Source organism: Bombina bombina, chromosome 4 (assembly GCF_027579735.1).
Source record: "Bombina bombina isolate aBomBom1 chromosome 4, aBomBom1.pri, whole genome shotgun sequence".
In the NCBI taxonomy this organism is placed as follows: Eukaryota; Metazoa; Chordata; class Amphibia; order Anura; family Bombinatoridae; genus Bombina; species Bombina bombina.
In genome coordinates this window covers 1,129,138,479-1,129,150,995 of record NC_069502.1, presented here as the reverse complement: position 1 = coordinate 1,129,150,995, position 12,517 = coordinate 1,129,138,479, and the positions used below count along the sequence as shown (strand labels likewise).

At 38.1% G+C, this 12,517-nt stretch overlaps 1 protein-coding gene across 1 annotated transcript in view; it reads left to right on the top strand.

The window, feature by feature from the left end:
* USH2A (usherin) overlaps positions 1-12,517 on the top strand; it is a 2,188,359-nt gene that overhangs the window by 480,915 nt on the left and 1,694,927 nt on the right. The gene's annotated exons all lie outside the window — the stretch shown is intronic.

Sequence of the window (12,517 nt, the reverse complement as noted above, 5' to 3'; positions counted from 1 at the left end):
AGGTGGGAGAGAGGGAGGCCAGTTAGTAAGTTGATACAGTAGTCAAGTTGGGAAATTACCAGGGAGTGGATTAGCTGTTTAGTAGTTTCAGCACTTAGAAATGGACAAATTTTGGAGATATTGTGTAGGTGGTTGCGGCAGGATGAAGAGAGCAATTGGATGTGGGAAAAGGACAGATTTGAGTCAAGCGTGACTCCAAGGCAGCGGACTTGGGGTGATGTGGAGATAGTGTTGCCACCAACAGTGATGAAAAAATTAGAAACTGGAGTAGAGTTAAAGGGTGGAATTAGAAGTAGTTTGGTCTTGGACATGTTTATACTTAGGTGATGAGAGGCCACCTAAATATAAAAATTCCCCCCTTTAATAACAAGTGTATATATGAGTGTAATACTTCATTTTAATATGTTTTTGATGTGTTTTATGTTTTTTTTTAACCCTTACACTTTACTTCTCAATTCGCAATAAATATTCTAGCTTTCGCTCCATTGCAACACATAATTTGTAAGTGCTATTTACCGTGGTCTTGATATCCATTAAAAGTATAGGTTGCACTAGAGCAATGTTGGCAGTGCTAACCCATCTTTTGTAAATGCACTTGTGATATTAAGTTTAGCACTAATGTTAGTGCGGTCCAGCGATATTGCTTATCGAATCCCGCACTATCATTAGCACGCCATATGTGTGTATGTTCCATAAGTCATGCATTCACCGCTTTCAAATCCTTACTGCCCAGGTACATAGATATCCGTTTAAATAGCAATCCAAATATCCAGGCACTCACAGGACTTTTATAAACATGCAACATTATTTATTGCAGCTTTTAGTACAAAGTGCAAGTGAAGGGCGCAGTGAGAATAATCTTCCGACGCACAGTTGAGAGTGAAGGAAGCGGGATAATCCCTGCCCCTTCACTACTCTGCCAGCCACAGCACATCGGAAGACAGTAAGAGAGTGGGGGGAATGCATGAGACTTAAAGGGGGGATGAATGGGGCTTATAGAGGGTGGAATGAATAGGGCTTAAAGGGGGGGAATGAATGGGGCTTAAAGGGGGGGTGAGTGGGGTTTTAAGGGGGTTGAATGGGGCTTAGGGGGCGGAATGAATGGGGCTTAAAGGGAGGAATGAATTGGGCTTAAAGGGGGGGAATGCATGGGGATTAAAGGGGGGGGGTGAATGAGACTTAAAGGGGTGGAATGACTGGGGCTAAGGGAGGGAGATGGGGCTAAAGGGGGACAGGGATGGGGCTAAAGGGGGAAGAGAGATGGGGCTAAAGGGGGCAATCAAGATGACAGGGGAGGAAAGGGGTAAATGGAGATAGGAGGGGAGGAAAGGGTGAATAATGGAAACGGATTGGGAGCTAATGGATCTGAAAGGGGGAGGAAAGGGGGAAAATTGAGATGACTGGGGAGCAAAAGGGGTGTAATGGAGATGGAAGGGGGCTAATGGACATGAAAGGAAGGTTTAATTGAAATTAAAGGAAGAAGAAATTAAGATGAAAGGAGGGTTAATGGATATGGAAGGGGAAGGAGTAATGGAGATTAAAGAGCGAAGGAGAAATGGAGGGAATGGACATGGGAGGGTGAGAGTAAATGGAATTGACATAAAGGAATGGATATAAGGGGAGAGAGGAATGGATGTGGAAACAGTGGAAAGAGAAGGGGATTGAAATGTGGGGAGGAAGGAGCATGGAAAAGGGAGAGAAAGAGAGACAGGAGTGGAAAGGCATATCAATCCATGAGTGAATCTGAGTGTATGTGTGTATCTGTGAGTGTATGAATCTGAATGTGTAAATCTATGAGTGTATATACTTGAATGTGTGAATCTGTGTGTGTATCTGTGCAAACACTGCCGATTTACACACGTACCAAATCTGTTTTGTTATCTATGCGTTTCTCGATCTCTCTCTACTCTGTCTTTCATATCACCTGTGAAGATTTTTGCACAGGGCACCTAAAGGACTAAGGCCGGCCCTGTATATATATATATATATATATATATACTGTATATATATATATATATATATATATATATATATATATTTATATACATACACATATACAGTATGGGCGCGATCAAATATACGGCGCAGGTTTCGGCGCAAGCGTGGGAACCTGCGCCGCCCGTAATTTCACCTCGCACATCGGGGTATTACATAAACCCCACCGGCAGTTCATAAAGTGACGTAAGTCGGATAAACTAGCCATGTCCAGAAATGAGCCAGTGACTTACGGCACTTTAGAAACTGCCGGCGCCTAAGAAAAGTAAAAAAAATAACAAATCTCCCATAAAAGTCTAACACGCCTCCTAAAAATAAGCCCGACACGTAAAACCCCTATATCCGCAATCCCCCCTCTCATTACTAAAATTAAATGTATTAACCCCTAGACCGACAACCCCCCACAACGCAATATTCCTATTTAAACTATTAACCCCTATATCCGCCATCAAACCCACACCGCAAGTAATATCTAAATTATTAACCCCTAAACCGCCATAGCCCACAACGCAATTAACCTATTCAAGTATTAACCCCTATACCGCCATAACCCACATAGCCTATTAAATGTATTAACCCCTAACGTCGCCGCCACTATAATAAAGTTATTAACCCCTAAACCTAAGTCTAACCCTAACCCTAACACCCCCCTAACTTAAATATTATTTAAATAAATCTAAATAAAATTAATATTATTAACTAAATTATTCCTATTTAAAACTAAATACTTACCTATAAAATAAACCCTAAGAGAGCTACAATATAATTAATTATTACATTGTAGCTATTTTATGATTTATTTTTATTTTACAGGCAACTTTGTATTTATTTTAACTAGGTACAATAGTTATTAAATAGTTATTAACTATTTAATAGCTACCTAGTTAAAATAAATACAAATTTACCTGTAAAATAAATCCTAACCTAAGTTACAATTACACCTAACACTACACTATCATTAAATAAATTAAATTAATTAACTACAATTACCTAAAATCAAATACAATTAAATAAAATAAACTAAAGTACAAAAAAACAAACACTAAATTACAGAAAATAAAAAAATTACAAGAAGTTTAAACTAATTACACCTAATCTAAGCCCCCTAATAAAATAAAAAAGCCCCCCAAAATAATAAAATTCCCTACCCTATACTAAATTACAAATAGCCCTTAAAAGGGCTTTTTGTGGGGCATTGCCCCAAAGTAATCAGCTCTTTTACCTATAAAAAAAGATATACAACCCCCCCAACATTAAAACCCACCACCCACACACCCAACCTTACTCTAAAAACCACCCAATCCCCCCCCAATCCCCATCCTCTTTGTTCGACGTCCAACTGAAGAATGAAGGTTCCTTTAAATGACGTCATCCAAGATGGCGTCCCTTCAATCAGACAGCCAATAGGATTGAGGTCGCATTCTATTGGCTGATTGGAACAGCCAATAGAATGCGAGGTTAATCCTATTGGCTGATTGGATCAGCCAATCAGATTGAACTTCAATCCTATTGGCTGATTGCATTACAAACAATTCAATAATAATACAATATTAATTACATCTCCAAGATAACCTTTTGGGGGGAATTTTACCATGGAACTTCTAGTCACACAAAAATTAAACTCCTGTGGACAGTATACACTCATTTTCATATAGCTGCATGTAATAGACACTACTATAAATAATAAGATGCACAGATACTGATATAAAAATCCAGTATAAAATGGTTTAAAAACATAGAAGCTCTCAGTTTAGCTCTGTTGAAAAGGCAGTTGGAAAGCCCACAGCAAGTGGCAAATAAGACCCTCCCCCCCTCCCCCTTCTTTTGCATATGAAAAGACCCTTTACACAAACGGGAGCAAGCTGGAGAAAGTTGCTGACCGTTTTCTCATAAAACTTTGGGGCTTGGTTAGGAGTCTGAAAATCAGAGCAATGTTCTTTAAACATAAGCAAAACTATACATTTAAAAAAAAAAATAACTTTGTGGGCTATATAAATAGATCATCTACAAAACATTTATGCAAAGAAAAAATGAGTGTATAATGTCCCTTTAATTATGCATAATATAACAACTGATGGATGTGTCGATATGAGGTTTTGGTAGTTTTCAAACAGTAGGATTTTGATGGTGAACAGGAAACCGGCAAATGTGCCTATAAAGGTGTTTTTTACAGTAAATAAGAAATGGCTCCATATTAAAACACAAAGAAGAAGACACCACCATAGTGCGTAAACTGTCAATCAAAGTTAGAGAGGTATAATCTACATCACATGCACCCAAACAAAAACTGTTGAGCAGGCTTGATGGAATCATTTACTGCCTCCCATGTGACTGACACGCCAGCAAGATGTCTTTTCTTAGTATAGAATGCAGGATAGTTACAACGCTATAATCATGCTGTACAGGAACCCCCCCCCCAAAAAAAAAAATGTGATTTAGAGATGATACCATTTTTAAAAAAAGTTTCCAATTTACTTATATTATCAAGTTTGCTTTGTTCCTATGGTATTCTTTGTTGAAGAGATACCCAAGAAGGTGTCTGAAGCATTGCATGGCAGGGGATATTGCTGCCATCTAGTGCTCTTGCAAATTAATAATATGCTTGCAAAACTGCTGTCATAAAGTGTTCCAGACACGTGAGCGCTCCTGACCTTTTTTCCACAACAGATACCAAGAGAACAAAAACAAAAATAATAATAGAAGTCAATTAGAAAGTTGTTTAAAATTGTAAGATCTATCTGAATCATGAAAAACTAATTCGGTTTTTTATATCCCTTTAAATTTTTTAAGGTACCTTGCAGGACAGACGAGGCTTCTTAGATAATCTCACCAGACCAGAGAGCTTTACAGCATTGGGCCCTCAGTCAAAATAACAAAGGAGCTTATATCATATAATTACCAGTTTGGCCGGCTAGTAAGTGTAACCATGATCTAACACATAGGGACCTATTTATTAATGTGCGAATGGACATGATCCGATATTGTGGATCATGTCCTGCCGCCCATCGATAAATGCCGATAGTATACGCTCTCTGTATTTATCATTGCACCAGCAGTTTTTGTGAACTGTTGGTGCAATGTCGCCCTCTGCAGATTCGCGGCCAATCGGCTGCTAGCAGAGGGTGTCAATCAACCCGATCGTATTCGATCGGGTTGATTTCTGTCCGCGGCCTCAGAGCAGGCGGACAGGTTATGGAGCAGCGGTCTTTAGACTACTGCTTCATAACTTCTGTTTCCGGCGAGCCTGAAGGCTCACCAGAAACACGGGGCATCAAGCTCCATGCAGAGCTTGATAAATATGCCCCAGTGTGTAATAAAATCTACTTTAACTATGATCTGGATTTTGATTCTCAAATAACTCTAGCAAATGCAAAGTAGCCAGCCCAGACTCACTATAGAACCCTCACAACTGCAGCACCCAATCAACATGTCTAAACAAACAACCCTATGACCCTAATTCCCAACTGTAAAACCTCTAAAAAAGCCCCTTAGAGGTATATGAAACCCAGATGTTTTTTCTTTCATTATTCAGACAGAGCAAACAACTTTCTAATGTAACTTAATTATCTAATTTACTTCATTTTATTAGTATCCTTTGTTGTAAAGATAACCTAGGTACACTCAAGATAAGCATTGCACTCCTGGGAGCTAGCTGCTAATTGCTGAACATATATGCCTCTTTTCATTGGCTCACCTGTGTTCAGCTAGCCCCCAGTAGTGCTTTGCTGCTTCTTCAAAAAATATACTAAGAGAATGAAGCAAATTTGATACTAAAATGAAATTGTAAAAGTTGCTTAAAATGGTATGTTCTATCTGGACAATGAAAGAAAAAAATGTGGGTTTCATGTCCCTTTAAACAAATAATCAATAATATCTAAATCCCCATACAAAAACACAATCTGCTCTTAATAAATACAAGTTTATAAAGTAAAAAAATCCTAAAAAAATGTCTTGGTCTACTATGTTTCCAATTTCAACGTTGTCTAACTTCATAATCTTTTGGCATCTGTTTGAGTCTAGCATAGGATCCCTTCCTGTTTACTTATTTTTAAAGGGACACTGAACCCAAATTTTTTTTTCTGTGATTCAGATAGAGCTTGCAATTTTAAGAAACTTTCTAATTTACTCCTATTATCAATGTTTCTTTGTTCTCTTGCTATCTATATTTGAAAAAGAAGGCATCTAAGCTTTTTGCTTTGTTCAGAACTCTGGACAGCAGTTTTTGATTGGTGGATGAATTTATCCACCAATCAGCAAGGACAACCTAGGTTGTTCAGCAAAAATGGGCCGGCATCTAAGCTTACATTCTTGCATTTCAAATAAAGATACCAAGAGAATAAAGAAAATTTGATAGTAGGAGTAAATTAGAAAGTTGCTTAAAATTGCATGCTCTATCTGAATCACGAAAGAAAAAATTTGGGTTCAGTGTCCCTTTAAAGCAATTCATGTGGGAAGGTTCACTATCAAAATGTAATTCTACCTCTCTCTTGTCATGTTAATAACTTTTTAACCAGTCAGAAGAGTTTGAGGTCTGAACATTGAGTGAGATCTCCCATCATGGCCATAAGGGTTATTTACCATCTATTGTCTATTTGCTTCTGATATGGCTTTTGGTTTTTCACCTAAATTGGTTGTTAAGTTTCTTGGGTCATCACAATGCAAAATTGATTAATTTTTTTAAAAGCCTGTAGCCATGAATGCATTTTCAACAGAAAAGCATGAACCTACATTAACCTATTTCAATTATGTTTTGAAACAGGATCCCAAAATCGTGACTTTAATAGAAAACCTATTGCAATTCTTTTCCATTCACACCACTGCTAAACCAACCAAATGACAATTGTATTTTGGCATGACTGGCAGAGTGTCGTCAGATGTATTTATCAGATGGGGGCCTGAGGCCTTTTATTGACTGTTGTGCTCTCAAACAAATTACTGTAGAAAACCGCTAGCCATTTTTACTCGTTCTGTAACTCTTTGATGCCCTTAAAGGGGTCATGGTGTTTTCTAACCTCAAACTTAGAGGGGCTTACAATTCTGTCCATATCAGAAAATGAGACAAGTTGCAGACCTGATTTAATATAAGATATGGGCACTATTAATACCTGTTTATGCCCTTAAAACATCTGCACCTTCCAGAACTTTGTGAATGGTTTCTTACAAGAACACTTAAAGGGACAGTTTACCCCAAAAACATCTCCCCTTTAATGTGTTCCCAGTGATCCCTTTTACCTGCTGAAATGTATTAAATTGTTTACAAGTAGCTCCTTTACTCTTATTTCGGCATTTGAAATAGCTGATTTAGCCTATGGTATCTCCACCTATACTGAAAGTATCTCGTCTTATGTCCAGGCTATTGACAGGCTATGTAAACTCAGTCAGAAGAAAAAATTACACTCTAACGGCCAGATTACGAGTTTTGTGTTAGAGGCTATGCGGTACTAACGAGCAGTTTTCTCTCACCACTCACTTACCTGCAGTGCTGGTATTACGGGTTTTTACAAACCTGGCGTTAAAAGGCAAGAAGTGAGCGTTGAGCAAAATTGTGCTCCTTACCGCACTCCAATACCAGCGCTGCTTAAGTCAGCGGTGAGCTGGTCATACGTGCTCGTGCACAATTTCCCCATAGGAATCAACGGGGAGAGCCAGCTGAGAAAAAGTCTAACACCTGCAAAAAAGCAGCGTAAAACTCAGTAACGCAGCCCCATTGATTCCGATGGGGAAACACATTTTATGTTTACACCTAACACCCTAACATGAACCCCGAGTCTAAACACCCCTAATCTTATACTTATTAACCCCTAATTTGCCGCCCCCGACATCGCCGACACCTGCATTATATTAATTAACCCCTAATCTGCCGCTACGGACACCGCCGCCACCTACATTATACTTATGAACCCCTAATCTGCTGCCCTCAACATCGCCGACACCTACATTATATTTATTAACTCCTAATCTGCTGCCCCCAATGTCGCCGCAACCTACCTACACTTATTAATCCCTAATCTGCCGCCCCCAAAGTCGCCACCACTATAATAAACATATTAACCCCTAAACCGCTGCACTCCCACCTCGCAAACATTAGTTAAATATTTGCGATAAAGTGTGACCGCACCACCCTTTCTAGTTAATATGCTCAGGCACGGGATAAAGTCCGGTCACAGACTATATAATAATAATAAAACATCAAAGAATCCCAGCCACTGAGTCTTAGAATCAAGAAGTTTTTATTCTTCAACAAAGGATATGATCGAATTGATCTTTCAACGGCTGTTTAAGCATCTGCTTTATTTACAACACATTAAAGGCCATGAACTGCCATGAGGGTATGAGATACTCGCAGTTTGGGTAAAAAGGAAAATGTGGAATGTATTGTATCCTCTGCAATAAAGGCATTACAAGGAAGATATAGTGCACGTTACCGTGAGTGAAGTGTGAAGAGGGTGTGTGTTTGGGCCGACAGTACGTTTGCAGCTCCCCGCGACACAGTTTATGGCCAGTAGCACGCCAGGTTTAAGGGACATTTGAACCATAATACTCTTATAATTACAAGATTTGTCACGATAGTCATCACCAGCATTCACTGTGATGGATTACAAATACTGTAACAAGTTATGTCTTCTGTAACCACCTTCACATAGTAGCAAGAAGATAATTGCTGATGGTTTCAAACAGATACACATTGCTACAGTTGGAAGTTTTATAACATACGAGACATTCTTGTTTGAGGAGTTTCTACAACAGTACGAGACACTTTTTGTCCATATAATATTACAGAGTTACGGATCCAGTGGACACTCTTCATGGTTCTCAATCCTATTAGGTCCCTAGTGGGTGGTGTCAGAATTCACTCCCTGGGGACGCCCTGGGAGTGATAATACACTTTTTTCATTTATTCTTCTGATGTTTATTTTGACGTTTGTTTTTTTCTTTTCTGGTAAGGGTTGGATATGGATGTGTTTGGTGGATGGGGTATGTGTGGATCTGTGTGAACCTACACCTGATGGTACCTTATGATTACATTTTGTGAAAGATCAATTCGATCATATCCTTTGTTGAAGAATAAAAACTTCTTGATTCTAAGACTCAGTGGCTGGGATTCTTTGATGTTTTATTATTAGTTAAATATTATTAACCCCTAATCTGCCGTCCCTAACATCTCCACCCCCTACCTACATTTATTAACCCCTAATCTGCCACCCCCAACATTGCCGCCACTATACTAAATGTATTGACCCCTAAACCTAAGTCTAACCCTATCCCTAACACCCCCTAACTTAAATATAATTACAATAAATCAAAATAAATATTAATATTATTACTTAAATTATTCCTATTTAAAACTAAATACTTACCTATAAAATAAACCCTAAACTAGCTACAATATAACTAATAGTTACATTGTAGCTATCTTAGGGTTTGTTTTTATTTTACGGGCAAGTTTGTATTTATTTTAACTAGGTACAATAGTTATTAAATAGTCATTAACGATTTAATAACTTCCTAGTTAAAATAAATACAAAAGTACCTGTAAAATAAAACCTAAACTAAGTTACAATAACACCTAACACTACACTATAATTAAATAAATTAACTAAATTAACAACAACTAAATAAATTTAATTAAATTAGCTAAGTACAAAAAACAAACACTAATTTACAGAAAATAATAAACAAATTACAGATCTTTAGACTAATTACACCTAACCTAATAGCCCTATCAAAATAAAAAAGCCCCCCCAAAATAAAAAACCCTAGCCTAAACTAAACTATCAATAGCCCTTAAAAGGCCTTTTGCAGGGCATTGCCCCAAAGTAATCAGCTCTTTAACCTGTAAAAAAAAATACAGACAACCCCCCCAACGGTAAAAGCCACCACCCACACAACCAACCTCCCAAATAAAATACTAACTAAAAAAACCTAAGCTCCCCATTGCCCTGAAAAGTGCATTTGGATGGGCATTGCCCTTAAAAGGGCAGTTAGCGCTTTTGCGGCCCAAACCCTAATCTAAAAAATAAAACCCACCCAATACACCCTTAAAAAACCTAACACTGAAGATTGACTTACCGGGAGACGTCTTCATCCAAGCTGGGCGAAGTGGTCCTCCAGATGGGCAGAAGTTTTCTTCAAAGCCAGACAGAAGTGGTCCTCCAGACGGGCAGAAGTCTTCATCCAGACGGCATCTTCTATCTTCATCCATCTGGCGTGCAGCGGGTCTGTCTTCAAGACATCCATCGCGGAGCATCCTCTTCATCCGACGACTAAAACAGAATGAAGGTACCTTTAAGTGACATCATTCAAGATGACCAAGATAACCACTAACCTCCTGAAGATCGACTTACTGTTCTGAAGACCGGACATCCATCCTCAAGGGAGCAGCAGAAGTCTTCATCCAACTGGGCCGAAGTCCTCAACGAAGCCGAGAGAAGTCTTCATCCAAGCCGGGCGAAGTGGTCCTCCAGACGGTCAGAAGTCTTCATCCAGATGGGATCTTCTATCTTCATCCATCCGACGCGGAGTGGGTCCATCTTCAAGACATCCGACGCGGAGCATCCTCTTCAAACGAAGTCTTCTTACTGAATGACGGTTCCTTTAAGTGACGTCATCCAAGATGGCATCCCTTAGATTCCGATTGGCTGATAGAATTCTGTTCTAATCAGCCAGTAGAATGCAAGCTCAATCCTATTGGCTGATTGCATCAGCCAATATGATTTTTTCTACCTTAATTCTGATTGGCTGATAGAATTCTAATTACTTTGGGGCAATTCCCCGCAAAAGGCCCTTTAAGGGCTTTTGATAGTTTATTTTAGGTTAGGGTTTTTTTTATTTTGGGGGGGCTTTTTTTTATTTTGATAGGGCTATTAGATTAGGTGTAATTAGTTTAAAGATCTGTATTTTGTTTATTATTTTCTGTAATTTAGTGGGGGGGGTTGTACTTTAGCTAATTTAATTTAATTTAATTTAATTTATTTAATTGTTGTTAATTTAGTTAATTTATTTAATTATAGTGTAGTGTTAGGTGTTATTGTAACTTAGTTTAGGTTTTATTTTACAGGTACTTTTGTATTTATTTTAGCTAGGTAGTTATTAAATAGTTAATAACTATTTAATAACTATTGTGCCTAGTTAAAATAAATACAAACTTGCCTGTAAAATAAAAATAAACCCTAAGATAGCTACAATGTAACTATTAGTTATATTGTAGCTAGCTTAGGGTTTATTTTATAGGTAAGTATTTAGTGCTTACCTATAAATACGAATAATATAGGTAATAATAATATTTATTTAGATTTATTGTAATCATATTTAAGTTAGGGGGTGTTAGGGTTAGACTTACTGTAGGTTTAGGGTTTAATACATTTAGTATAGTGGCGGCGACGTTGGGGGCGGCAGATTAGGGGTTAATAAATGTAGGTAGGTGGCGGCATGTTAGGGACGGCAGATTAGGTGTTAATAATATTTAACTAGTGTTTGCGAGGCAGGAGTGCGGCGGTTTAGGGGTTAATATGTTTATTATAGTTGCGGCGATGTCCAGAGCGGCAGATTAGGGGTTAAAAATTGTATTTTAGTGTTTGCAATGCAGGAGGGCCTTGGTTTAGGGGTTAATAGGTAGTTTATTGGTGTTAGTGTACTTTTTAGCACTTTAGTTATGAGTTTTATGTTACGGTGTTGTACCATAAAACTCTTAACTACTGACTTTTAAATGAGTTAGGACTCTTTACCGGGTAGGGTGTACCACTCACTTTTTGGCCTCCCAGGACAGACTTGTAATATCGGCGCTATGGAAGTCCCATAGAAAAAAGACTTTAAAAAGTTAACGTAAGTCGTTTTGCGGTAAGGCTAACAAAGTGTGCGGTGCCCCTAAACCTGCAAGACTCGTAATAGCAGCGGTAGTGAAAAAGCAGCGTTAGGACCTGTTAACGCTGCTTTTTCAGCCCAACACACAATTAATAATCTAGTCGTTTGTTTGGTGTAGAAGAAACAACTAATAACATGAAAAAATTCCATTGTTCCTTCTAAGTATTGAGCTTTGTTTTACAGACAAATATAAGATAAGGAAGCAAGTGTGTGTACACAAAGTGATAACATAATGAGATCTGATTTTACCTGTAAGCTCAACTCATTGTAATAGACTGTGGTTCCAAAACACAAAACCATCTATTTCATGTACACAAATAAACCTGAAAGTGCAATTTCTCATACATTGTATGCTCTGCAGCTGGTATAACAAGTCACTGGAAGTACATTAAAGGGACACTGAACCCATTTTTTTTCTTTTATGATTCAGATAGCGCATGCAAATTTTAAGCAACTTTCTAATTTACTTCTATTATCAATTTTTCTTCATTTTCTTGCTATCTTAATTTGAAAAAGAAGGCATCTAAGCTAAGGAGCCAGCAAATTTTTGGTTCAGACCATGGACAGCACTTGTTTATTGGTGCTGTCCAATCAGCAAGGACAACCCAGGTTATTCACCAAAAATGGGTCGGCATCTAAACTTACATTCTTGCTTTTCAAA